This window comes from Phoca vitulina, unplaced genomic scaffold (genome assembly GCF_004348235.1).
Source record: "Phoca vitulina isolate PV1807 unplaced genomic scaffold, GSC_HSeal_1.0 scaffold20, whole genome shotgun sequence".
NCBI lineage: Eukaryota > Metazoa > Chordata > Mammalia > Carnivora > Phocidae > Phoca > Phoca vitulina.
The window spans coordinates 20,875,518-20,901,717 of NW_022589723.1; positions in this window are offsets into that span (position 1 = coordinate 20,875,518).

Below are 26,200 nucleotides of genomic sequence, written 5' to 3' on the forward strand. Positions count from 1 at the left end.
AGTAGCTAGATTTTACTGTGCATTTAAAAGGCTAGGCGTTGTACAAAATACTTTGCTGTGTTATCTCACTTAATCCTCTGACAGCCTAATGAAGAATGCATTATTAGTATCGTTCTCATTTTATAGATGAAGCACTTGAGGTCTAAATAAGTTATACAACTTTTCTATGGTCATACATGCAAGAGGTGGCAGTACGAGGACAAGCCCAGGTCTGTCTGATTTCTTTGCCCACACTCTTAACCTCTGTGATGTATTGTCTCCAAATATACCATGCACTATGCCTTTATCCATATTGTTGAAATTAGACTTTAGAGATTATCCAATTAGATATTTCCATCATGCAGATAAGAACCTTCACCTGGAGAGGATAGATGACTTTGTCAAGGTCACACATCAGAACTTTCTCTCCTGAAATACTTCCTTTACTATCCTATATATCCAAACCCTATATAGCCTTCAATACCTAGCTCAAATCCCACTTCACCCCACCTCCCAAAGCCTTTCCTGTCCAGCCCAGTCCTCAGTGTTCTCACGTTCCTCTGAAACTTATACCATGTTCTGCTGGTACCACTTATTTGGTACTTCCACACAGACTGTCTTGGCGTTTCTTTAATTCCGATGTGACTAATTTTAAAATCATTTCATGTGCACATGACTTTCTCCCTCGTATAGATTTTAAATACTGTGAGCAGTACTTTAGAAAATATTCTCTCAGGTTGCAGTTTCAATTCAGTTTGTTGAAAATGTGTTGAGCACCTAACAAGGTTAACACCATGTACCTGGAGATGAGTAAGAAATTCTCTAATCTTAAAGAACTTTCTGCTTTGTAAGGAACATAATTTAAGTGCACACATTATTATTTTTAAAAGAACAAGTAATATAAATGCCAAAGCTATGAAACTTGAAAGGACAGATTATATCTGGTTTGAGAGGATTTGGGAGGTTTCGTAGAGGAAGCAGATTAAAGATCAGCCTTGAAGGTGAAGATGGGTTTATGAGCATTGAAGGCCAAGGAAAAGCAAAGGGAAAGAAATGGTGCTCAGGGAAAAGTCTCACTTTGGCCTCCCTTGCTCTGTGGAGACCCAGCAGGTTGACTATGGACTACAGACTTACTTTGTTTGGCCAGTACAATATTTCTTTTCCAATTATAATCTGAATGTCTTTAGGTGGGTCATGCCTACTCTTACTCTCTATGGTTTTCTAACAGGCCTGTCTAGCCCCTGAAGGCTTTTGAGTGAGGAGGTGGCAGGAGGATGCTGGTAAGATGGCTGGAGGGCCAATGTTATGTCAGGGTAGAGATTTTCAAACAAGTCATTTGGGAAGACTAGAGTTTTGGAAAGAAAGAGTAATGTGATTGAAGCTGCACTTTGAGATGGTGGATCTGGCAGTGGTATGTATGATTGAGCAGAAAGAAGTGGGGTTCAAAAAAATCAACATTCCCTGTGTTCCCTTGCAGCCTGTGGCACAAGGAGTTCTACCTCTCCAACAGTTCTTGTGGTCTGTGTCACAGTGTGGCCCTGTCCTGTGTTCCCTAATGTTTTCTGTTGCAGCATTCTTAAGCACTGGAGATCTGGGGTTGTGTCTTGTATTTTTGTGTGTCACACCATGCTGGCCCAGCACAGGCAGTCCATGGACAGTTGTTTGGAGATTCAGTATTACTTCTCTGGAGACAACAACAGTAATGAGGGAGGGACATTAATTGATATGCTGTATCAATTTAAATTATTAAAGAAGTTCTCTCAAATAACTGAGCACAGAGTGTGTGTTCTAAAATGTTTTTGTTTGTTCCAGTCCCACATAATGACCTTTTATACTAAATAATCTTTCCTGTTCAAGATAAAATATCTTTCTTTTTTGAGTCTGACATACGTGATATGATCTGAATTATTCATGATTGTTTTGGCTCATGTTGCATTTTGAAGTCTAATACGCAGAGACATTTTGACATAATGTGGTGCTAAACTCACTCATTAATACATTGGAGTCTTTCCCTAATTCAGTGGAAAGTTAAAACCTATAACCTCAAGTCCAAAAACTTCTATTGAGTCTTAGGCAGACACCTTCTCACTTGAGTCCTTCTCAAAATCAAACCTTCCTATTTCAGTATTGTAATTAAGAATAAAAGCTCGAAGAACTAACTCAGTGGTATGTTGATCTTTGTTGGAAAACTGGACAGGACTCACAGTACAGCTGTCCCGTATTATCTACCACACCATAAACCTAGAATGTGATGATATTAAGAAAATGCAATAGACATGGATTGGTTTCTTCCATAAAAAGCTTCAAGTTTCATAGTGCTCACACAGAACCTAGTCTTGGAAACCAAATAAGAAGGGCAGGAATTGCTGTTGGGGCCAAAGGTTTTTGTTCCAGTTTTTATAACACTATCTTTGGACAAGTCTCTCCAAGTTTATGTTTTTCACAAAATAATGGGCAACAAGTTATAACTGCCTGTTCCCCTCTGTTTCATCCTAGAAGTATTCTTTATTGTATCTGTAGACATTTTTGTGATTATAGAAACAATATGCTAATTGTAAAAACAAAACCACAGACGTGAATGGGATAGAGTAGGCTTTCTATGATTCTTGTCCCCAGAGACAAACACTGCCAACTGTTTCGCTTTTTGTTGTCAAATAAGATAGGCAGCTAGGTAAGTGGGATTCTTGGTACTTAAAGCAAAAGAGTAAATAATGGTGTTTCTGTAAGTCCAACTTTGGCATATTCTTTAGGAATCATTGAGGCAATTTATTTCCTATTTGGATTTTATCTTGCTCTAAGGTCCAACAAATTCCATGGTGGATGTTTCTTAACTCCATGACTGGGGGTGGCGGGGGGGCGCCTGGGTGGCTCAGTTGGTTAAGTGTCTGCCTTCAGGTCAGGTCATGTTCCCAGGGTCCTGGGATCGAGTTCCACATCGGGCTCCCTGCTCAGCGGGAAGTCGGCTTCACCATCTTCCTCTGCCCCTTCCACCCCTTCTCCGCTCTTGCGCGTGAGCTCTCATTCTCTCTCTCATGCAAAAAAACCAAAACACAAAAAAAACCTCCATCTGTTAAACTCTTCTATGCTACAATTTAAATCAGTGGCTGAGTCAACCTGGTGGATAACTTACTGGATCCTAGAGATTCTGGAAGTGGTTTCCCTGGGTAATTTAGGAAGTTGTCAAGGTAAGATCCCTCTGGGATAACATAGTAACATGCCAAAAGTCCAGCTTAGAAAAGTCATTTTAAGATAATTATCCAACTTGATTAGATGAATCATGCAAATGTTTCAGTGGTCCACAGGTAGTTTGTAGCAGAGCTAGAAGAGACTCCTGTTCTCCTTTTACCTTACTCTTACCAATGTATCCTGTGCCATCAATCCCTTCCATCCAGTGTAGTTCTGAAATCAGTTAAGTAAAAAATGTAAGTGCCCTGTTGCATTGCTGAAAAACTACTATTTTATTCATGGAATCAGCCAATAAATAATGAACCTCTGGAGCAATTAATGTACTTATGCAAACCATTTGCTATCTGGAGCAGTGATACTCTTTTGAAAATTTGTAATATTATGTGCTCTTTGACTTTCATTTTAAAATAATTTTTGCTTTTTTTTTTTTTAAAGATTTATTTATTTGACAGAGAGAGACAAAGCAAGAGAAGGAACACAAGCAGGGGGAGTGGGAGAGGGAGAAGCAGGCTTCCCACTGAGCAGGAAGCCCGATGTGGGGCCCAGTCCCAGGACCCTGGGATCATGACCTGACTCGAAGGCAGATGCTTAACGACTGAGCCAACCAGGCGCCCTCCCCCCCTTTTAAAAGTAATTTTTGCTTTTGAACAATTAAATCAAACCTGGAGATGGTTCTCATTGAAAAGCGTCACCTCCAAACTCTATAAACAAGACATGCCTTGTACATTTTGATTGCCTTATAAAAGTATATTGAAAAGCAAAAAAAGAAAAGAAAAATAGCAAAGAAAATATTCCTCCATGATTTTAAATAGGTTTCATTTTTCTCATTTTTAAAAATTTTTATTTATTTTTTAATTCTAGTATAATTAACACACAGTGTTAGTTTCAGGTGTACAGTATAGTGATTCAACAATTCTGTACATTACTCAGGGCTCATCACGAGGAGTGTGCTCTTAATCCCCTTCACCTATTTCACCCATCCCCCCACCCACCTCCCGTCTAGTAAACATGTTTGTTCTCATATTTAAGAATGTGTTTTTTTGTCTCTTTTTTCTTTGTTTTTTTCTTAAATTCCACATATGAGTGAAATCCTATGGTATTTGCCTTTCTCTGAGTTATTGCACTTAGCATCAGATCCATCCATGTTGTTGCAAATGGCAAGATTTCATTCTTTTTTATGGCTGAGTAATATTCTTTTGTATAAATCTATACTACTTCTTCTTTATCCATTCATCTATGGATGGACACTTGAGTTGCTTCCATGTCTTGGCTATTGCAAATAATGCTGCAATAAATATAGTGGTGCATATATCTTTTTGAATTAGAGTTTTCACTTTCTTTGGGTAAATACCCAGTAATGGAATTACTCGATTATAGGGTAGCTCTATTTTTAATGTTTTGAGGAAACTTCATACTGTTTTCCACAGTGGCTGCACCAGTTTGCATTCCCACCAAGAGTGCACAAGTGTTCCTTTTTTTCCACATCCTCGCCAACACTTGTTGTTTCTTGTGTTTTTGATCGTAGTTTTTCTGACACAGGTGAGATGATGCCTCGTTGTTTTGACTTGCATTTCCCTGAGGATGAGTGATGTTGAGCATCTTTTCATGTGTCTATTAGCCATTTGTATTTCTTCTTTGGAGAAATGTCTGTTCCATGTCCTCTGCCCATTTTTAATTGGATTAATTTTTATTAAAAGAATGTGTGGAAATAGCATTTATGTTAATGGTGATTTACAGACTCTCTGAGTAAATCAGGAACTTTGTTCTTGTAGCTATTTTAAGTATACCTGTGACTTTTTTGAAGTAAATCCTGTTTTTTTTTTTTTAAATAAAAAAGATATATTTAGGTCATCTAACCTAATGTATAAAGTATGACAAAAATTTTAAATTTCTTATGCTACATGTGCATGTGTAATTTTTCTTCTACATTTGCTTTTAGACAACACATTTTATCAAGGATGACTGGCATTTTTGCTCAAACCGTGCAGTTACTCTACAAAACTCTATGAGGTAAACAGGACAAGTACTGTGCCCATTTTACAGATGGGAAGGTAACCTTTCAATATTGAATTGCTAGAAAGAGGTGAGGCTGGAATGAAAATTCACCTTCCTTTGAGAGATTTTCCAGTGTTTTCCCTGCTACACTTTTTTTTTTTTTTTTTTTTTTTGCTTGTCTTTTTCAGTTTTGGTACAGCCAGGAGCAAATAACCAGGAGCAAAGCCAAGAACAAAAAGAGTTTGTAAATGTCATAATGAGAGCTCTGGATGAACAGCAGTTTTACTCAGATTTGAGAATTAGAAAGCTGGCTGAAAAACTATTATAAAGATTGAAGAAACTAGATGGCAAATCAATATTCATTCAGAGTGAACTTTATTGACCAATTACTTAAATTTCAAAGAAGTTAATTTGTGTTGCAGCAGCACCTTTGCAACTGTTTTCTGAAGAACTGAAGAAATAGCCTAATAAAGTTGAAACTGCATGCTTGGTTTTCAGAGAGAATTGTGGGCAGTGCTTTAGAGTACACCAGCAGGTCAGCATTTTGGTGACAGCATGAGCTTCCATGAGGTCAGCTGGGGGCTCTCCTGGGACTAAATCCTGATCTATGATTAGGATAACCCACTCTGCTCCTGAAATGAGATTACTAACGGGAATTAACCACAGCAGCTGCTTCCTCTCTTTAAAAGCAAGCTGCTTTGTCATCCTTCCTTTACTGAAATCATCACAAAAAAAAAGGGGGGGGGGGCTTGAGAATTTTCTGCTTATGACATTGCAGCAGACAATAGACAAAATAAGATGTAGACAATTGCTCACTGTCCCCTCCCAACACCAATGCTTCTTACTCCCCTTAGAGATTACTCCAGTGTGTTTTAGGATAACAATGGCTTAGGTTTAATGTTCATGAATAAAACAAGGAGCCTGTGAGTGAGAGTCTGAATTTGGAAGGTAATAAAGAAACATATCAAGAGAGAAAAGAAACTTGGGGCTGAATTGGAAGCGGAATATGAAAGAAGCAATCTTTCTTCTGTATAGCCCCGAGTAATGTTGGCCCTGTCAGATACATCACAGCTCTTAAGTCACGCTTTAGCAGAGTTTGAGGCAAAGCAAGGAATAAGCCCATCCTTTAAGGGCTGCATTAACTTCTCTTAGCCAGTTGGAGACGTTGTGTGTGTATGTGTTTGTGTGTATGTGCGTGCAAATTCACAACTAATTGGTTTTGTTTGTTTTGCTCTGTGAAGGGGAAGAAGTGATACTTATTAAGTACTTCCGTTCTTTTGAGCCTCAAAGTAGTCAGGCCAGTTGGAGAGATTGCTGCTTACCCAAGTTTGTATGGTTAAGGAATGTTAGAATTGAAAATCGTGTCCAAGTCTGTGCCAATATGTCCCATCCCTACCCCATTGTCAAAGTGATCATTTTAAATATCTGAAAATTAAAAAGTTTCCTCTTATACTGGGATCATAATTTCTGATTTGAAACATTTGAAATGAAATCTTTGTAAATTATGAAGAAGTTTTGCTCAGTCATCCATCACTTTCAGCCACTTTAAGCCAGATTAGCATGAAGGGGAAATAACGTAGCATGTCCCTGTAGAGGATCGAGGGGCTGCCAACTTCTTTGTCCTCTTCCCTGGTCCCAGTTTAATTATCCAGCAGTGGGCATCTGACTCAAGCCACCAAATGGAGCTTTTAACCACCTGACTAGAACTTCTGTAGTCAGTTTTTCCTGGTCATGGAAATCGTGAGGTTTGAAAGTTGATTTTTTCACTTGTATTCGGAGTTCTGATCAGCACATTCATTTGTTTAGAGAGTATTCAGAAGGCATATGTTCTCAAAAATCTTTCAGTAGCTTCCAATAAGTAGATTATTATTCCTATATTCATTACATAAAATCATAAAAGACCCTGTTAAGATATGAATATTATTGAGAAGGACTGTACATCAAGCCTCTAACCTCTGTGATCTCTTTAACATGTATGATCTTTCTGATATCTACTCACCAACCTCTTCGAGTCTTGATAGAAGAATTAGCACAGGTCAGTTTCAAAGGGAAAGAAAGGCCAGAAACAAATATCATAGGAGGTAGGGATGAGACAGCTTCGGTGTAAAGATACCCAGAATATGCATAATGGCGGGAAGTTAACCTCTAAAAAAGAGTATAAGTAGTACTTAGCGCTAAGGGTTATATGAAGATAAATTGGGATAATGCATTTTAAGGTACTGAATATGGTGCCTAGTTCTTATTTTATGGTCAGCAAATGTCAGCTATTACTGTTATAATAAAATACTAATATATTTAACATAATCGAATATGTTTTTAACTTATGAACTACTTCAAAATCTTCCATTGTTACATAGCTATTTTATCTTTATTATGCAGTTCTATGTAAAAATATGGTATTATATTTCAGATTTGCAAGTCTGGAAATTATTTTTTTCTATAGTACTTTTGTTTATAGTAGTTTTGTATATACGTAAGGTTATCATATTGTAATTCATTATTCCTGTGACCCAGAGTCATTACTTCTGCCTGTGTTCATGTGTTTATGTACAATTAATTTTATAATATGTCAGACCTATTATATGTCTCATGACAGGGAATCAGAATTATTCATATTGACAAGACTTGATGATTTGTATTGCCCTTTGAGAAAAGACACGTCAACACTTTTTTCACATTTCTACACTTTTCCACCATTTGCTAATATAACAGAGTTAATTGGGGCATAATTTATATTTGTTGAAAGTGGATTTGGTGATGGTGGGCCACTCTTTTCCTAAAATTTTGTCTAATCAGTATGTCCAAGAAACGGTTTTGGTGGAGAGGTGAGTGTAACATTCCTAAGGTCCTGATTTGTGTATTGGTATGATCTTTACAAAGGCTATTAAGCATTAAATAGTTTGGACAACCTATTCTCTATTCTCTACTGATGATGATATTAACCTTTTTTTTTTTTTTTTTTTTAGTATATAGCTCTGGGCTCTGGTTCTCTTTTTTCATTACCCAGAGAATCTGTGAAGAGCTATGTATCTATAGTATCTTAGAAAACCTGTATTATAGGAAGAGATGTAATGGAGAACTAGCAATTGACTTGTTTTAAACTTAAAGTGATGCAAGTTTATTATCTTACAATAGGTGAATGCCAGCCTTAGAAAAGGGCAAGGCAGATGCTGGTGGATCTGGGTTGCAGGCTGTAACTTTGGGAGACTCAAAAATGAGAGATATGTTTCTTTTCACTTCTGACATCAAATATTGTCACTGTTTGCTTTGAAATATTTCCCCTTGGTATCAGTCATAGTCTGCAAGGGCTGACAAGTAGAGCATATTTCTCAGTTTTTGGGATGGAGTCAAGCAAAACTCTTAAAAGATAACTGTCTTTTTTTCCATGAGATTCAAGAGTTTAATTTTCTTAAACCAAAAAGAGAGAGCCAAATGCCAGTTCGACTCTATCATATGCCCTTTCATAGAGCTGTTGGTAAAGCAATTAAATGCATAAATGACAGAAATTGGTTCTGTTATTGCTATTTCATGCAGACAGAGTATATTTCCCCAAGATTAGATTTTATGACAACATTTTTTTTTTTTTTTTTTTTTAGTCATAATACAGAACTGTTATTTGTCAAAGAAGTTGTATTTGTTTTTGGCTGTTGGTGAAATCTCAGAGGAAAAATTTCCAGCTCCATTTTACTTTTAAGAAGTACATAAACCTGAAAAGTAAAGTTTTTTTCTTTCAAAATAGGTTTTGTTTTGGCTTTGAAAACCTCAGACTTCCACAGAGCATTATAGTGTTTGAAATAAGCATATAAAATATTTCAGGGTATTGGTATTTATCTTTTTTCATAATTCTGGGCAAAAATTCCTAGGGAAAGTCTGAGGATAGGCTTTTTTCATCTTCTCTCTGCTGTTTTCAGTTTTCCAAGTTGCCTCGATGCCAAGGTCTGGGGGAATTGCTTCAGGTCCTGTGCACAGCCGAGTCTATCTAGGTGTGCACGAGACCGTCCGGGATCCTCATTGTTGTTACAGTGGTTAACACAAGAGATGCGCAGAGTGCTTCAGACTGGAAAGGATTGTCCAAATCAACTATATAATCCTGTCATTTTTCAAATGGGAAACTGAGGCACAGGGAGATGAAGGGACCTCTCAACATCATCTGATCAGCTAGTGATCCAGACAGACTGACTCTCCATTTAGCGATTTTTCTCAGTAATTTCCCAGGATCCTTTTTGACTTCACTCTTGATTTGTTCTGCTCCAGTTCGTTCCAACTGGCTCCTGATCTTGACCTGACTGCTATTTTAGCTTCAGTCCTGCCCTCTAGCTGTATTGATTCACTAAGATTTCCCCACTAGGAATCTTGGCATTCTCTCAGTGGTTGGGACTTGGACTTACTTGTCCAGAGGCTTTAGTTCCTGGAGACCCTGGGAAGGACTCCTTCTCCACCTGCTGGCCTTTACTGCCCCTGCTGCTGCTACCCCATACCACACAGCTTATTCAGGTACTGCTTTCTGTCAGGCATTGTGCTTGGCACGTCACAAAACAACTTCATGTCCTCCACACAACGGCTCTTTAAGGTGGGTATTTGATCACCTTGCAGTTGAGGAATCAAAGCTCAGGAATCAAATCACGTCCCCTTCATCTTAGAGCGGTAAGTGCAGACTGAGATTAAAACCCAGGAGTGTCCAAATCCCATTCTCTTTCCATGACACCTCTCAGTTCCAGTCTGAAATGCTTAAAGCTCAGATTTTGAGTAACAAATTGTTGTAAAGTTGCCCTGCTTGGGGGACTCTGGCTCCCGTTAACCTGCTCTGTAAAACATCTTTAACTGTGTACTAACTCAGGAGCTTTCTCTGTGCAAGCTTGTATGATGGTAGGACTTCCCAGCTTTCTGCTCTTAGAGCTGTTTTCCATATTCTGCCTTGTTTTATGTTCTGGATGTGGGAATGGGAATGGTTTAATGTCACTCTTGGCTGAAACAGTAACTTCCTGATTGAAACTCCAGCTGAAAACAGACCTTCCAAATGGTAAGATCATAGAATGCCCTGATATGTTCGATGTAACACTATTGAACATTTCCACTTGCTTTCCTACCTCCCACTTCTGCCATTTAAGGGACAAATTCCTTTTTTTAACCATTTCACATTCCCTATCATGAAGGCATCATGGTCAGAAAGGGTCTGTAGCAGGATTGATTCCAACAGCTGCCAAAGGACATCAGCTGCCTTAGCAAGTTGAATTTACCTAGTTTGCCCTGCCTTGTTGCAGCTACTTGGATTTAAAGATACTGAGAATCCCTCACATGACAGCCTTACATTCAGTATTTCCTGGCAGGATATATCACTGCAGGAACGGAAAGGAGGGGAAAATATTCATTGAGTGCTTATTATGTGCATAAAAATATGTTAGAAATTTTCATATGTATTACCTCAATTGATCCCCACAATAAGTGTATGAAGTATGGAATTTTTTTCTCATTTTAAAGAGACATTAAATGGCTTACTTGAGATCACAATATTATAAATGGATACTATTGGCATTTGAATCTAGGTGAGACTGACTTCATGTATATTACCAGGCTACCCCTAATAGTCCAGAAGCCTGGGGTCCCAGGCTTCCATCATCCTATCTACTATTACTCTCACCCTATGTGGGTTAGACAGGGACCCTGGCTTCAGAAATGCTAACAAGAGTCTTCGCTAATCTTTGAAATTTTTATCTCCATTTATCAAAGAATGGTGATTTACATGCTTACACAGAGACTAAATTATAAATCTATAGTTTTCATTTTCCCTACCCCACTCAGTGACTAGACAGTTTTCGGTAAAGAATAATACTCCTTGTTGCAGTGTGTCCCTGGTAGGTATGGGAGGGTGACATATTTTGGCCTTGGCAAAGATCCAGCACATCTTTCCACCTGGTGGTTTGACGAAAAACCAAGGTAATATTTGTTTTATCTATGTGTTGACTCCCTAATGGAGAAAAATCCAGCTGACTCGAGTAGCTGACTAATTCTTTTTCTGGATTGATAACTGCAAACCTAAACTTGAAAAGAAAGTGAATCCATTCCTAACCATTGTACGCTCATTTGCGTGCTCTTTCTTTCTCACTCCCTCCTTGTCTCTCCTGCTTTCATCTCCTCCGGCTAGCTCTACCCAACTCAACAACACCTTAGCCCCACACATGGCCAGTATGCACTGACTCTTCTTTTTAAAAGACATTCCTTCCTGTGAAGCTGAAGATAGATTATTTATTTTTATTTTATTTTTGTAATTCAGGTCACCTTCCTAAACTTGAATTTCTTTTTTTCTGAAAAACAAGATTAATCTGGAAATATTTTAAGATTCAATATGTTTGCCAGTCTGTTAAAATGAATGAATCTTAATGAGCATTTTTTTATTTATCCTGAATAAGGTTTTAGCAATGGGCCTCCCCAGCCACAGGTGACTTCCTCTGTCCAGCACTGTGAGGCAGAGATTTGTTGCCATTTCTCTCAGGTTCTATCAGCACAGAGCATCCTTCTTTCCACCTCCTCCCCATGACATCCCATTCTCTCTACAGTTTTCTTATTTGTTTCTCAGTCACCACTAGTTCTCTCTGCCTCCACCTGGGGGGCTTACCAAAGGCAGGGGTTTCTGTCCTCGAATTTCCTCTGACTCCCCAACTAAGACAGGTCCTGTCCATACTTGTTACAGATTTCATCAGACCATATTCAATTCAACAAATGTTTGTCTAGTGTCAATCATGTGCAAGCCTATGATGGTTGCTATGTTTCCATTCTAAGGATACAACCTCACCAGGGAACAAGTTTCATAGAAGAAAAACCTGGAGTCCCTTTTTGAAAGACTTCTGTATTTTTCTCAATATTCAAATAAAAAAAAGATTTAAAAAAATAAGCTTTTTTCTATATTTATAAGAATCTTGATAAGAAAAAATATATATGACATGTTACTTAAAAGCTTCCAAAAGGGAGAAATAATATACTTATCTACTGGGTTCTGTATCTTATACATTGTTTTCAAGAGTATCCATGTCCTAGTCATGAGGATTAGAATTTCAAAACCTCTACTTTGTGTTTAAGGAATTCGATAAGTTATGGAAAAAATGGGATTATATAATTGAGGTTACTTATGAATTATGAGAGTATTTATTAATATATTTTATGCTCATTAAAATAACACAGTAAAGGCAGCCTATTAAATAAAGAGAAAGTCAATAATAGTTTATATATCTTAAATTAGTAGTAATGGGTAATATATCATTCCTTGCTCAAAGAAACTCATTTTAGGATTTTACTCCTCCAAGTTTTAATGAGATACTTATTAATTTATTTAGTGTTTTTGTGTATTATCTGGGCTTATCCTCACAAATTGGTATTTGTTCCAAAAGAAATTGGAGTGGAAATGTTGACTCGTGACTTTTAGGTCCCCACAGTGATTGCAAAAACACAGAACAATTAATGGATGAGAAGAAACAAATAAATAAAGCAACAGGGATTCTTTAGCATAGCTAAGGAAACATTTCTCATCCCTGATAAATTATTCCTCTTAGTTCTTTTTATGACCACTTTAGGTCAAAGCACATCCTAGAGTCTCCTCTTCCATAAGACCTTTCTTTTTCTACTAAAAGACCCTTAAATACAGCTTTAAGGCTCAGTGTTATTTTCCCTCAGATTTCTTTATGTCTCATTGGAATTATTACAGCTCCTTCACCCCTCCAGCTGGATGTCACTTCTTGCATAAAAACATTCTTGAACCTGAAAATTTGGAAATTTCCTTTTTGGAATTCCACTCATTCTAACTTCTGGTACAATTACTTTGGTGGTTACCTTATTCATCTTCATTATATTGTAAGCTTGTCAAGCTCTATATTCCCTCATCTTTATTTACCCAGCAGCATCTATCAGGGATCCTGCTGAGAGTGGCTACTTAACAAACATTAGCTGAAATGAATTATTGAGTTACTGTTTGGTACCATTGTGTGAGCAGTACAGAGTTAATATTTATTGCTCAGAAAAGAATGACCAAAGCATGCCCTTTGTCTAATGTGTGATTGTTTCTTTTCAACTTCGTAATGTGTTAGATTGAACCATATTAAATTGCTATTTTGTAGTTCAAACTTGACAAAAGCTGGAAATATTGACAATTTCATATACTTCAGTTTATATTACTAATATGTTTTCAAATGTTTCACAGGCATTGGTATAACTTTCGGGCACTCAGATAGCAACCATTAATTTTTCAGATTCCAAGGAGGTTTTTATCGTATGGAATCTAATTTGTGAGGATTCAAACCACTCTATCTGAATACTCTCCCTTTTTTTCCTTTAGCTTTTTTTTTTCAAACAAGCTCTATCTCTTTATAGTGATTAAGATAATTCTCAAAATTTCAGAAGCATTTGGAATTTTATGTGAATAGAATGGAATTTTATGTGAACTCCTATTTTTATTGTTTAGAAAATGTATTTGAGAAGAATGGATTTGTTATCATTCGGTTATGGGTTCCCCCCCCCTTTTTTTTGCCTACAATAGAGACTTATTTGGGAAAAATTATATGAGTATCGGGTTTTTGTGCCTATCCAGTTCAACATGCAATCCATGTTAACAAACTTAAGATTCATATATCAAAAACTGAACTGGTGACCTGCTCCTCCCCAAAACCTTCCTCATGTCAACTAATGGCAACTTCATCATTCTAACTGAACAGGCCAAAAAGCATGGGATCACCACTAGGTCCCCTCATTTTCATACTCCACGTCCAATTAATCAGAAATTCCCTTTTGAGTCTACCTTCACTTCCACTTCTCCCACCGTGATTCAGACACTGTTACTTCTTATCTGCACTACTACAATGACCTCCAAAAACCTCTCCTTGCTTCTATTCTTTTTCTTTCATTTTCTATTCTCAAAAATTAGTCAAAGTAACACTTCTAAAACGTAAGTCAGATCATCTTACTCGTCTGCTCAAAACCTTACTGTGGTCCTCCATTTCACTCAGAGAGAAAGCTAGAGTCCTTGTGATGATCTACGAGGCTCTACATGATCTGCCTCCTCCCCCTAACACCACCCCAGCCCTGCCCCATCACCTCTCTGACTCAGCCACTTAACCTTCTTGCTGTCACTTGAACATGCCAGGCACTCTTGCATTAAGAGCAAAAATCCAAACAAGTGCAATGCTCATAATGCTCAATAAATATTTATTGAATTAAATTGAACTGAAGTTAGCTCACAATTGGTGCTATTATGATAAGATTTAGAATTTGGGATTACCATTCTTCTTTTTTTTTTTTTTAAGATTTTATTTATTTATTTGACAGAGAGAGAGACAGCGAGAGCAGGAACACAAGCAGGGGGAGTCAGAGAGGGAGAAGCAGGCTTCCTGCGGAGCAGGGAGCCCGATGTGGGGCTCAATCCCAGGACCCTGGGATCATGACCTGAGCTCAAGGCAGATGCTTAATGACTGAGCCACCCAGGAGCCCCTACCATTATTGTTTTGCTTAAGTTATATCTCATAGCATCCACCAATACACAAGTTCCTTTCCTCTTTCAAGTATCTTTTTTTTCTTTTTTTTCTATTTGGTAATGTGGGCTTGGGAGAATTTCCATGGTATATTTTGGAGATAAATACGATTTGGAACAGCATAAGTATCTTAATTATTCGAATTATGGACAAGCATATTGTTGGAGAATTGACCAATGTAGGAGGGCTTTTCTAATTCTATGAAATGATTTGGCAGAGTTGCCCATGATCAAATCAGAGATTTATAAGGATGGATTTATTTACAGTTGTCTCCAGGATACCATCTGCCTAATTTAAATTTAGTGGTGAGTGAAAAAAGATATATTGTTAGATAAGTGCATAGCTACAGGCTTTGATTTTTGTAATTCATTCATAAACATGATAGTATTGGCAAATTGCCTGAATGGTAAGACCTTTATTTTGATCACAAATTATAACACCACTTAGAAAAATTTGTGAAAGGTTTTCTAAATTTTTTGAGATGACTTTTCATAGCAATAAGTAATTTTGTTTTTTAAAAGGAACTGTAGAGCATCTTGGCTTCTCTGATGGCCAGTGTAAAACTATATGTTTATTTTTGCCTATGCTTGCAGTACTTCACCTGGAACACTGGGTTTCTTAATTTATGGAGTTAGTGTGAGTAATATGCAGAAATGCATTGCTTAAAAAGTTTTTATAGTATTGACCAACAATTTGTTCATAATAACTATGTTTTAATTATTAGTATATCTTCCAATTAAGGTAAACAAATTCATTTTTTATTAAAAATTTTCATTTACAGCCTAAAAGGTTTTGTTTATTTGTTTGTTATAAAACAATTTCTATTAGGTTTGAGCAAGATTTCTATACCTAAGTTAAGAATATCACCAGTGACTAAAATACTTGGTAAACAAATTTTGAACTTATAAAAAAATTTGTCAGTAAACACATCTAATTCTACATTTTCTTATTTTTAGAAGAGTTGGTATTTTGTAGGCTTTAAGAAACTGTGAGGATCTAATGATTTTTGAGAAAAGTGAAAATATAAGCACTAATCTTATTTAAGTGTATGCCATACATGCCAATATTTTAAAATTACAACAACAACAAAAAAGTTGGCATGTTGATTTAAACGTATCCCAAATGAGGCTTAAGAACCCCCTTTAGGAATTGTGTTGAAAAAAAAAAAAATGAAATTTGGTAATGCTCAGATGGAACAATGCCCTCTATCGTAAGTGAATGATCAACTTCTGGCTGTAACTTTGACATATAAAAAGCTTGGAAGTCATCACTCCTATGCTCACAAGAAAAAAAGTAGAACACAGTGAAAATAAATGACTATTTTTGGATCCATAAGATAATTTGGTTTACAGGGCAAACCACACTCAAATCTGTAGGCACAGCTGAAAACAGAAAATCACAGAAGCAACCAGCTTATCTGGAGCAGAAGACGCTAGAACCATAAACTTGTATCTTGCCAATTTCTCCTGGTGAAGATCCCAGAAAAATGCTCTCTTGTTTCTGGCAGAATGAGGGGAAAAGTAACCATTTTGAAATATTCCCAGAGGTAAGGAACACTTGTGAAGGTCACAGCCCAAGGACACAGGGCCATTAAAAGTCTGAGATTGAATTATAAGATTATAGAAAACCTTTCCTCCCCAGCACCTTACCACTGCATCAGTAGGGCTCCAATATAATAGCAGTGAATTACAACTGAGAGCTGCAAGGTGCAGATGCTGTTTAAAAAGGAGTTCTTAGGGAAACAAAATCAACAGAAGAGACAAAAAGTCACCAGAGGAAACAGAAGCCTCTGGCACCTATAGCAACATTAAACAGACCAACTCCTATCCAGATTAACATGAAACATCACTGTCTTAGTCTTCTTGGGCTACCATAACAAAATACCTTAGACTGAGTGACTTAAACAACAAAAAATTGATTTCCTCACAGTTCTGGAGGCTGGGAAGTTAAGATCAGAGTGCCCGCATGGTCCATGGTTGGTTTCTGGTGAGAGTTCTTTTCTTGGCCTGTAGAGCGCTGCCTTATTGCTATACTCTCATATGACCTTTCCTCTGTGTGTGCATAGAGGTGGGGGTAGGGGAAGAGAGAGAGAAGGAGGGCAAGAGGGAGAGGGGGAGAGAGAGAGAGAGAGAGAGATCACATCTTGCAAGGACACCAATCCTCATTCCTATCAGATTAAGACCTTACCCTATGACCTCATTTAACATTAATTACCTCCCTAAAACCCTTATTCCCAAATACAGTCAGATTGGAGGTTAGAGTTTCAACATCTAAATTTCGGGGGTCACAATTTAGTACATAGCAGTCATGATAAAAGCACATTTATATTATATTCTGTTACCCAATGCATTATATTCAACAAAAAACGTCAAGGCATGCTAAAAGGCAAGAAACCTCACAGACTGAAGAGACAAAGCAAGTATCAAAACCAAACTCAGATATGACACAGATTTTGGAATTATCAAATAGGGAATTTGAAATAATTCTGATTAATATGTCAAAGCTTCTAATGGAAAAAATAAACAATATGCAAGAACAATTAAGTAATGTAAGCAGAGAAATGGGAACTCTAAGAAAGAACCAAAAGGAAATGCTAGAAATTAAAAGCTGTAAAGGAAATTCAAATGTCTTTGATGAGCTCATCGGTAGATTGGACAAGGTCAAGGAGAAAATCAGTGAGCTTGAAGGTATGTGAATAGAAACCTACAGAACCAAAATGTAAAGAGAAAAGAAAAGCCCAGAACAGAACATCCAAGAACTGAGGACAAGAGACCAAATATAACAAATGATATTCCCATTGCTCTTACGGCTTAGGAAACTGAAGGTTTTGGGAGCTGTGAGCCATAAAAAATGGACAAAGACCAAAATATATAAATCACAATATCATGAAAAATATACAGATTGAGGAGGAAGAAATAAAACTGTTTTTGTTTGCAGATGACAAGATTGTCTCTGAAGAACCTCACACAACTAACAAAAACAAAGCTTTCTTGAACTAAATAGCAAGTATCACAATATCACAGGATATAAGGTTGATATACAAAAGCCAATTGCTTTTCTATATGCCAGCAATGAATAATTGCAAGTTAAAAATATACCATTTATCTAAGCACCAAAAAAAATTGACATAGTTAGCTATAAATCTAATAAAATATGTAAAAGGATCCATATGTGAAAAAAACTCAAAGTTCTGATGAAAGAAATCAAAGAAGATCCAAGTAAATGGATAGATTTTTCATTTTCAGATATTGGAAGACTCAATGTTGTTCAGATGTCACTTCTTCCCAACTTGATCTATAGATTCAGCATGATCCCAATCAAAATCCCCAACAAGCTATTTTGTGGATATTGACAAACTGATATTAAATTTTTATGAAAAGATGAAAGGCCCAAAATAGCCAACAAATGACTGAGGAAGAATGATGTGGGAAGACTGATCAATTACCTTAGTGATCAAGACTTACTATAGAAGTGCAGTAATCAAGACAGTATAGTATTGAGAAAACAATAGACACAAAGATCAATAAGAGACAATATATGAGAAAATTTAGGTGACCTTGAGTTTGGTCACTCAAACTGATGAGTTTTTAGATACAACACCAAAAGCACAATCCATGAAAGAAAAATATTAATAAGTTGAACATTATTAAAATTAAAAACTTAATTAAACACACTATTAACAAACTGAAATAATGTTACAGACGGACTAGGATAAAATATGTGTAATACATATCTTATGAAGAAGTTGTGTACAAAATATATAAAGAATTTCTAAAACTCAAAATAATAATTAAAAAAAAAAACAACCCACACACCTAAAGAAAGATCTAAAAAGATCTCAATAGACACCTCACCAAGGAAGATACACAGATAAGAAATAAGCATACAAAAAGACTATCAACATCATTTGTCATTCAGGAATGTAAATTAAAACAACGAGGTATCACTAAGCACCATTAGAATGGCTAAAATCCCAAAACTTATGCTAGCAAGAATGTAGACAAACAGGAACTCTCATTCATTGCCAGTAGGAATGCAAAAATGGTACAGCTTCTTTAGAAGACAAGCGGTTTCTTACAAAGCTAAACATAGTCATGCCATGTGACCCAGTAATTGTGCTCCTAAGTACTTATCCAACTGAGTTGAAAAGTTATATACACACAAAAACCTAAAGGCAAATGTTTATAGCAGCTTTATTAATAATCACCAAAAATTGGAAATAATAAAGATATCCTTCAATTAAGTGAATGGATAAAGAAATTCTGCTATATCTGTACAATAAAATATTATTTAGCAATAAAAACTGATGGAAGCCATGGTCAAGCCATGGAAAGATGTGTATAATAATAATTATACAATTAATGCAATTCTAAGTGAAATAAGCTAATTTTAAAAGGCTATATAAGATTCCAATTATATGACATTCTGAAAAGGAAAAAAACTATAGAGAAAAAGATCGGTGTCCGCCAAGAGTTCAGGAAGAGAGAGAGAGAGGGATGAATAGATGAAGTTAGATTTTTTTTTTTAAACCATAAAACTATTTATGTGTGATGCTGAAATAGTGGAGTCATGAGATTATGCATCTGTCAAACCCATAGACCTTTATAACACAAAGAGTGCACCTTAATATATAGGCAAATTATTATTCTTTTATTTTTTTTTAAAGATTATTTATTTATTTATTTATTCGAGAGAGAGAGAGAGAGAGCACATGAGAGGGGGTAAGGTCAGAGGGAGAAGCAGACTCCCCAACGAGCAGGGATCCCGATGCGGGACTCGATCCCGGGACTCCAGGATCATGACCTGAGCCGAAGGCAGTCGCATAACCAACTGAGCCACCCAGGTGCCCTAGGCAAATTATTTTTATTAAAATTTTAATTTAGAAGGTTATGGGATTTCAAGAAGCAATGTAAACAGTGACAAAAGAATAGAAATGTACCATAAACATATGAAACCATATCTCTAATGGGGATCGGGGGAAAGGTGCTGATACAAGTAAATTTGGAAATTAGTGGAGTCTAACACCAAAGACACAAGGAAAAACACATAAGAACTGTAGTGTCATCAATAAGGTTTTTCCCATCAAATGCAGGTTAACAAATATGATACTGTTCTACCTGTATATTGGAATTGAATGATTATGTGAATGAATGATGGGTGGGGGGAGGCAAATTTCTCACTGTTGGGTTGGCAATTTATAGATAATTAAAGAGAGGAGGCTAGAATGATCCATATGGCAATGGATAAAAGTTGGAGACATTAGTAAGAATTCATGTTTAGATGGTTATGTGTGGAAGTAGTTCTAGATCTGTGTATATACATTTATCTCCTTGCTGTCAGCAGAGAGGGTCTAAAAACAGAAATGACACCCTAGTACTAATTAGTACATCTAACACCCAATCTTGATTTCTAATACCATTCAGATAGAAATACTTGATATTTTCTAATACCAAAACTCCTTGGAGAAATAGCTATTTCTAGGGGAAACACATATTCAAGATGAGCTTGGAGCTCATCTTTGTAGTTTTAGAAAGTTAGGGAGTGCTCAAACACACACACACAAACAGAAAATAACAAACCCAAACCCACACTGATAAGGGTATGGCAAAGGGGCAGAGGAACCAACTGAAAGAGCTCCTAATTGCCAAAGCTAGAAAAAATTGACAACCTAATAAAGTAATATTTGATTATAACCTGAAGTATAAAGCAAGTATCTATGAGTTTATACTGATATAAGTAAATAAATGAGTAAGTTAATAAATGGGAGGGGGGGAGACAAATCTCTCATGCAGAAATTTTATAAATAATTTATGAAGATATTCCATTCTAAAGGAGAGGCAGTGTAATTCTCTATTCCTTAAGTATGGCTGTGCATAGTAGTCACATTCTCTCAAAAAATACAGTATCTTAAAGACATTGGGGAGGGTATGTACTATGGTGAGCGCTGTGAATTGTGTAAGACTGTTGAATCACAGACCTGTACCTCTGAAACAAATAATACATTATATGTTAAAAAAAAAAAAGAAGAAGATCATAGGAAGGGAAAAATGAAGGGGGGGAAATCAGAGGGGGAGATGAACCATGAGAGACTATGGACTCTGAGAAACAAACTGAGGGTTCTAGAGGGGAGGGGGATGGGGGGATGGGTTAGCCTGGTGATGGGTATTAAAGAGGGCATGTACTGAATGGAGCACTGGGTGTTATACGCAAACAATGAATCATGGAACACTACATCAAAAACTAATGATGTAATGTATGGTGATTAACATAACATAATAAAATAAACAAACAAAAAACAAAACAAAACAAAAAGTGAAGGGGAGTGACCTTACAGTGGAGAAAACTAATAAACACTGTTTGAGCCAGATGATCAAGGTCAACATCACCAGTCATAAATCAGGTTGATAGTATGTACCCTTGCTATGATGTGATGAAACTGACACTGTACCTCAGATTTTCCTCCTTAAACCCATAACTCTAGTCTAATCATGAGAAAAACGAGACAAATTGCAGTATGGGAACTCTGTACTATCTTCTCAATTTTCTAAATTCTAAAACTGTTCTAAAAAAGTTTATTTAAAACTTGACTACATTAAAAAATGTCCAGTATTATCTACATCCTTATAATTCTTTATTATTTAATATGTTTATTTTTCACTCTCTTCTGCACAGCATTATATTAATAATGATAATGCTTCCAAATTAAATATATATAATTATCCAGTGAACCTTTTCATGAATAAAGCTTTTTTTTCTCTCTCTCTTTTTGTTTTTTGTTTTGTTTTGTTTTTTTTTAGAGAGAGAAAGAGAAGGGGGGTGGGAGAGAGAGAATCTTAAGCAGGCTCCACACCCAACATGGGCTGTCACAGGGCTCAATCTCAGGACCCTGAGATTGTGACCTGAGCTGAAACCAAGAGTTGGGATGCTTAACTGACTGAGCCACCCAGGCACCCCAAAGCTTTATTCTGTTATTAGGATTATTTCTTTAAGGTATTTTCTTAGAAATGAAATGATCAAGTCAATAGGTAATAGTCTTTGTCTTTTGAAAGATAGGTTGTAGAAGGCTTAGGCTTGATATGATACCATTTAAGTCTTGGATGAAGTAATTGAATATTCATAAATGGACAAAATAAAAACATTTTCTGTAAAATACATTTTAGAATGCTTCTGTAAACATAATCAAAATAATCCCAGCCTAAGTAAACTGAATATCTAACTAGTAATACATATAATCCTTAGTAGATGAGTTTGAATTCTCCAGCTGTCTATGAGATTAGAATGTGTACAAATGAAGAATGAATACTGCTCTTTGTGTTTTTTTAGGAGTTTCTTAGGAGTTACAGATGAGAAGGATTTACTCATCTCTGGATTCATTTTATTATTAATATTTCCACTAGTTTTATTATGTCTACTCCAAAATCCTAAAAGGTTTGAGAAATCAATGTTCTTTGATGAGCATTGAAAGCATAAACTAAAACTAATGTTATTCTACTGTTTAATCTTAATGTCTTTAACAAAGATAGGATTCTTTTAAGATGCAAAGACATTAAGAATATCTGAGTCTGAAGGTGAGGTTGAGGCCATTTAGTTCAGTGTTTTTCAACTTTTAGCATTTCTCAGAGGTTCTTGCAGATATCTTCTGCAAATATTTGATTTTTACTTAAAAATACATCTGAAGGGGCGCCTGGGTGGCTCAGTTGTTAGGCGTCTGCCTTCGGCTCAGGTCATGATCCCAGGGTCCCGGGATCAAGCCATGCATTGGGCTCCCTGCTCTGCGGGAAGCCTGCTTTCTCCCTCTCCCACTCCCCCTGCTTATGTTCCTTCTCTCACTGTGTCTCTCTCTGTCAAAAAATAAATAAAATCTTAAAAAAAAAAATCTGAAACAAATTAAAATGATAATAAGTAAATAAAAGCACCACATGAATCTAAATATGTTAATGTCACATGTGACACATTAGTGACCATCATCAAGTTAATTTGAGCTGCCAATGTAATATACTTTTGTGGAGTTCCATGAACAATACCCCATTCATCTACAGGAATATATTGGAATATCTTATAAAGTTGTAGATTGAAGAACACGTTATCATTGTTTCATTTTGTGTTTGATTTTTAACTTACTTGTGATAAAAGTGAGAAATATACCACTAGAACCCGTATGTGCCAAACCTAATTAAGTGACAGTCTAGATCTACTAGTGAATTGTGTTTTAATCTTTCATTGTAGTTTTAACACTTACTCTTCAGTTGGTTGCTACTTTGCTCTTTTGGTTCAGTTTAGTAGATTTCTCTGATCTTTCACGGATTGTTTGTTTTTCAAAGGTATTACTTATTTGATACACATTTATATGAATCAGTATTTTACTCTTAATGCTGGATACCAGTATGAATATTGTTTTGCAATATTCAATATTATTATTATTACAATAGTACTTTGGATGCTGAAGTAGACATACATTTGTCCTCAAAGCAATCCTCTCATGAGATCATGACCCAAGCCAAAACCAAGAGTAGGATGCTCAACTGACTGAGCCACCCAGTTGCCCCAAGATAACACCCTTTCTTTCATATATGTATATGAAAGAAAGTTTTCTACAGAGATGTATATATATTGTCCAAGCAATACGAATCTTCTTTCATATACATATACATACATGTATATGAAAGAAAGGGTGATGAACAAAAGGCAACTGACATTTAATCTCATTGTCAGGAAAACAAGGGAATATGGTGGTGAGGATTATGGATAACTGCAGTCACATAATTCACCTGAGGAGGGCAGCCATACCGCACGTCCAGGGGCCTATTACTGTATTAAAATGGAGTCCCAGTGTTCATTGAACTTCTGTTTTACTTTTTTTCAAGAAGAACCAGAAATGCATATCTTTTATGTTAAATCATGCAATTTTTAAATGTTCAACATATCTGAGGCCCAAATCTGCAATCTTTATTTTGTACTTTTGCAATGCCGACTCAGAAAATGTCCAATGTTGTTAATTAACTGAGCTCCAGGAGTCTGTACTTTATTTTACCCACTTTGTCTTCATTTTTATTTTCACTTAGAAACTATTCTTTTTTTCCTCCTCTCCAATACTAGTCTTAACATTTACCAGAGATTTTTAAAAAATATTTGATACGTACTTTCTGATGATGAAAATAATATATACATCTCTGTAGAAAACTTGGAAAATACTGAAAAATATTTACAAAAATGTAAGAATAATTCTGTATATTGCTATCATTTTATTCATTTTCTTTTTATAGTCTATGACATATTTAATTAACATAATAAAGTCATTGGATTTATTTGTCATAACAGAAATTCTCCATGAAATTAAAAATTCTTGGTAGACATTATTTAAATGTCTACATAGATTCGTATTGCTTGGACATACCATGATTAATTAATTTAATTAATAATTAATTTGATATATTTATAATTAGTTAATTATAACTAATTGGTTTACTTATAGAGCCACATCTCTATCATTGGACAATTAGGTTGTTTCCAGGTTTGCAGTGAACACTTTGGTACATAAACTATCTATATTTTGAATTATTTTATTGGAAATAAAGTTAGTAGATTCAAATATATGAATATTTTTAGGTCAAATAGATTTCCAAAAACATTTTGCCAATGCTGCCAGCAATTTGAGAGTGTATATTTTACTGTATCCAGAACATTTGGATAATCTCATTAAAAAAAATCTTAAGGTAATTGATGATTCTATGTCTCTACCCTCTCCTCAGGTCTTCTCTTTTGCTACTGACTTATTTCAGGAGATAACCTTTATTCCTATTTAAAAAGAAAATTGAGTGTTCTTATCCCTCTACCTACAGTTACCCATACTCATTCTTATTCCTTTCCACTTGCCTCAATAAAAGAAATTCTTTTTGTTTTGGCTAATACTTCCACTTGTGCCTTATCACTCATTTCTTCCTATGTCCTCCAAGACCAGACTTTCACAGCCATACCTCTACCTTCAGTGTTTTCAATATCTTCCTCTCTTGGGTTCTTTCCTCATAACTTATAACAATACTTGAATTTGTTTTATTTAAAAAGTCTTTCTGCATCCTTGTTTCTACTTCCAGTTGCACTCTTATTTCTCTTCTTTCCTTTACAGCCAACTTTCTTTGCATGGTCTTAACTCCCTACCTTTAATTTCTCCACTTCTAAGATTTTCCTGAGCCCCAACGTCCTTACTTTTCTGGAACAAGTCTTGCTCAGATCACCAGTGATCTACTATATGTAAATCCCATCTAGGTGTACTTTTCTAGAGCTAAGAGACAGATTGAAGGAAGTTGGAGCTGAATTTTGACCTCAACAGGATGGCCAGTTGTGTCCAAGGATTAGCAGAAATGGGGGAGAAAGAAGACTGATATGGTTAGGAAGTGCACTGAAGAAAGTAATAATGTTATCAGGTAGTGACTGTAAAACACAAGGACCTAACATGAGTAGTTTGGGGCAGCAGAAACCTAACATAGTAGCAGAAAGACTAGTTAGGGAGAGAAGAGACCACTGCAGTGACAGATAGGGGACAAGGAGATAGCTGAGATTAAAAAGTCTGATTTATCTATTCATTTATTTAATTAACTCACATTAAACACTTAATACATGCTAAGCACAGGGAATATAGTGTTTCAAGGGGTAGATAATTCATTGTCAATATCAGCAGAAGCAAGAAATTTATAGTTATAGAAGCCAATGCAGAAACAGTTTGGTCAAGGGTCTTCAGGGGACTTAGTAACTGCACAGTGACTGGGGCATAAATGAATCCCAGTACCATCAGCAACAGAGAAGGGAACTGAAACTCATTATGGAATAATATAAGGTATGGAGGAAGGAAAGAATGATGTTAAAGGAAATAAGGGATTATAGGAAAGATAGAGGGAAAAACAGAAGCAGTGGACATTTCAAAGGTGATAGGTTGGAATGCTGAGACATTTATTCCAATAAAAGTTCCTTTGGAAAATGCCAGTGGAAATCAACAGTCAATCTGAAGTTTTATTCTGTTAGAAATAAAGATAAGATAATGCAGATACAATCATTTGTTTGCTTTAAAAGTATTCTCTTAATACAGGGGATAAAGTCTTCATAAAATAATCAAATAAGTTATGTTGATAGATATTAGTTTCCATTTTGGAGCTGTAAAGCTAATGCAGACTGCATGACATGAGATTATCTCAGATTTCAAGATTTCTTTGACCCCAACAGATGTAACACATTAGAATATTATAGTGTAAATAAGAGTCCGACATATTGTTCTACAGCACAAGGTTTCTTGATAGAGCCTATCGAAATAAATCAAAAGCATGTCCATCAAATGTCACTTGAAATATTTCAGAGTATAATCTCTCAAGAGAAAATAATTTCCATTCTAATTAAGTTTCCTGAATTTGAAATTCAGCCAGAGCAAGACAAATCCAATCAGAGTCTTCTTCATTAATATGAGATTGTAATGGTATCTCCATATGGAACTGGATGGCTGCAAGGCTGACCAGATAATTTTGCCTTCTTCAATCCCATCG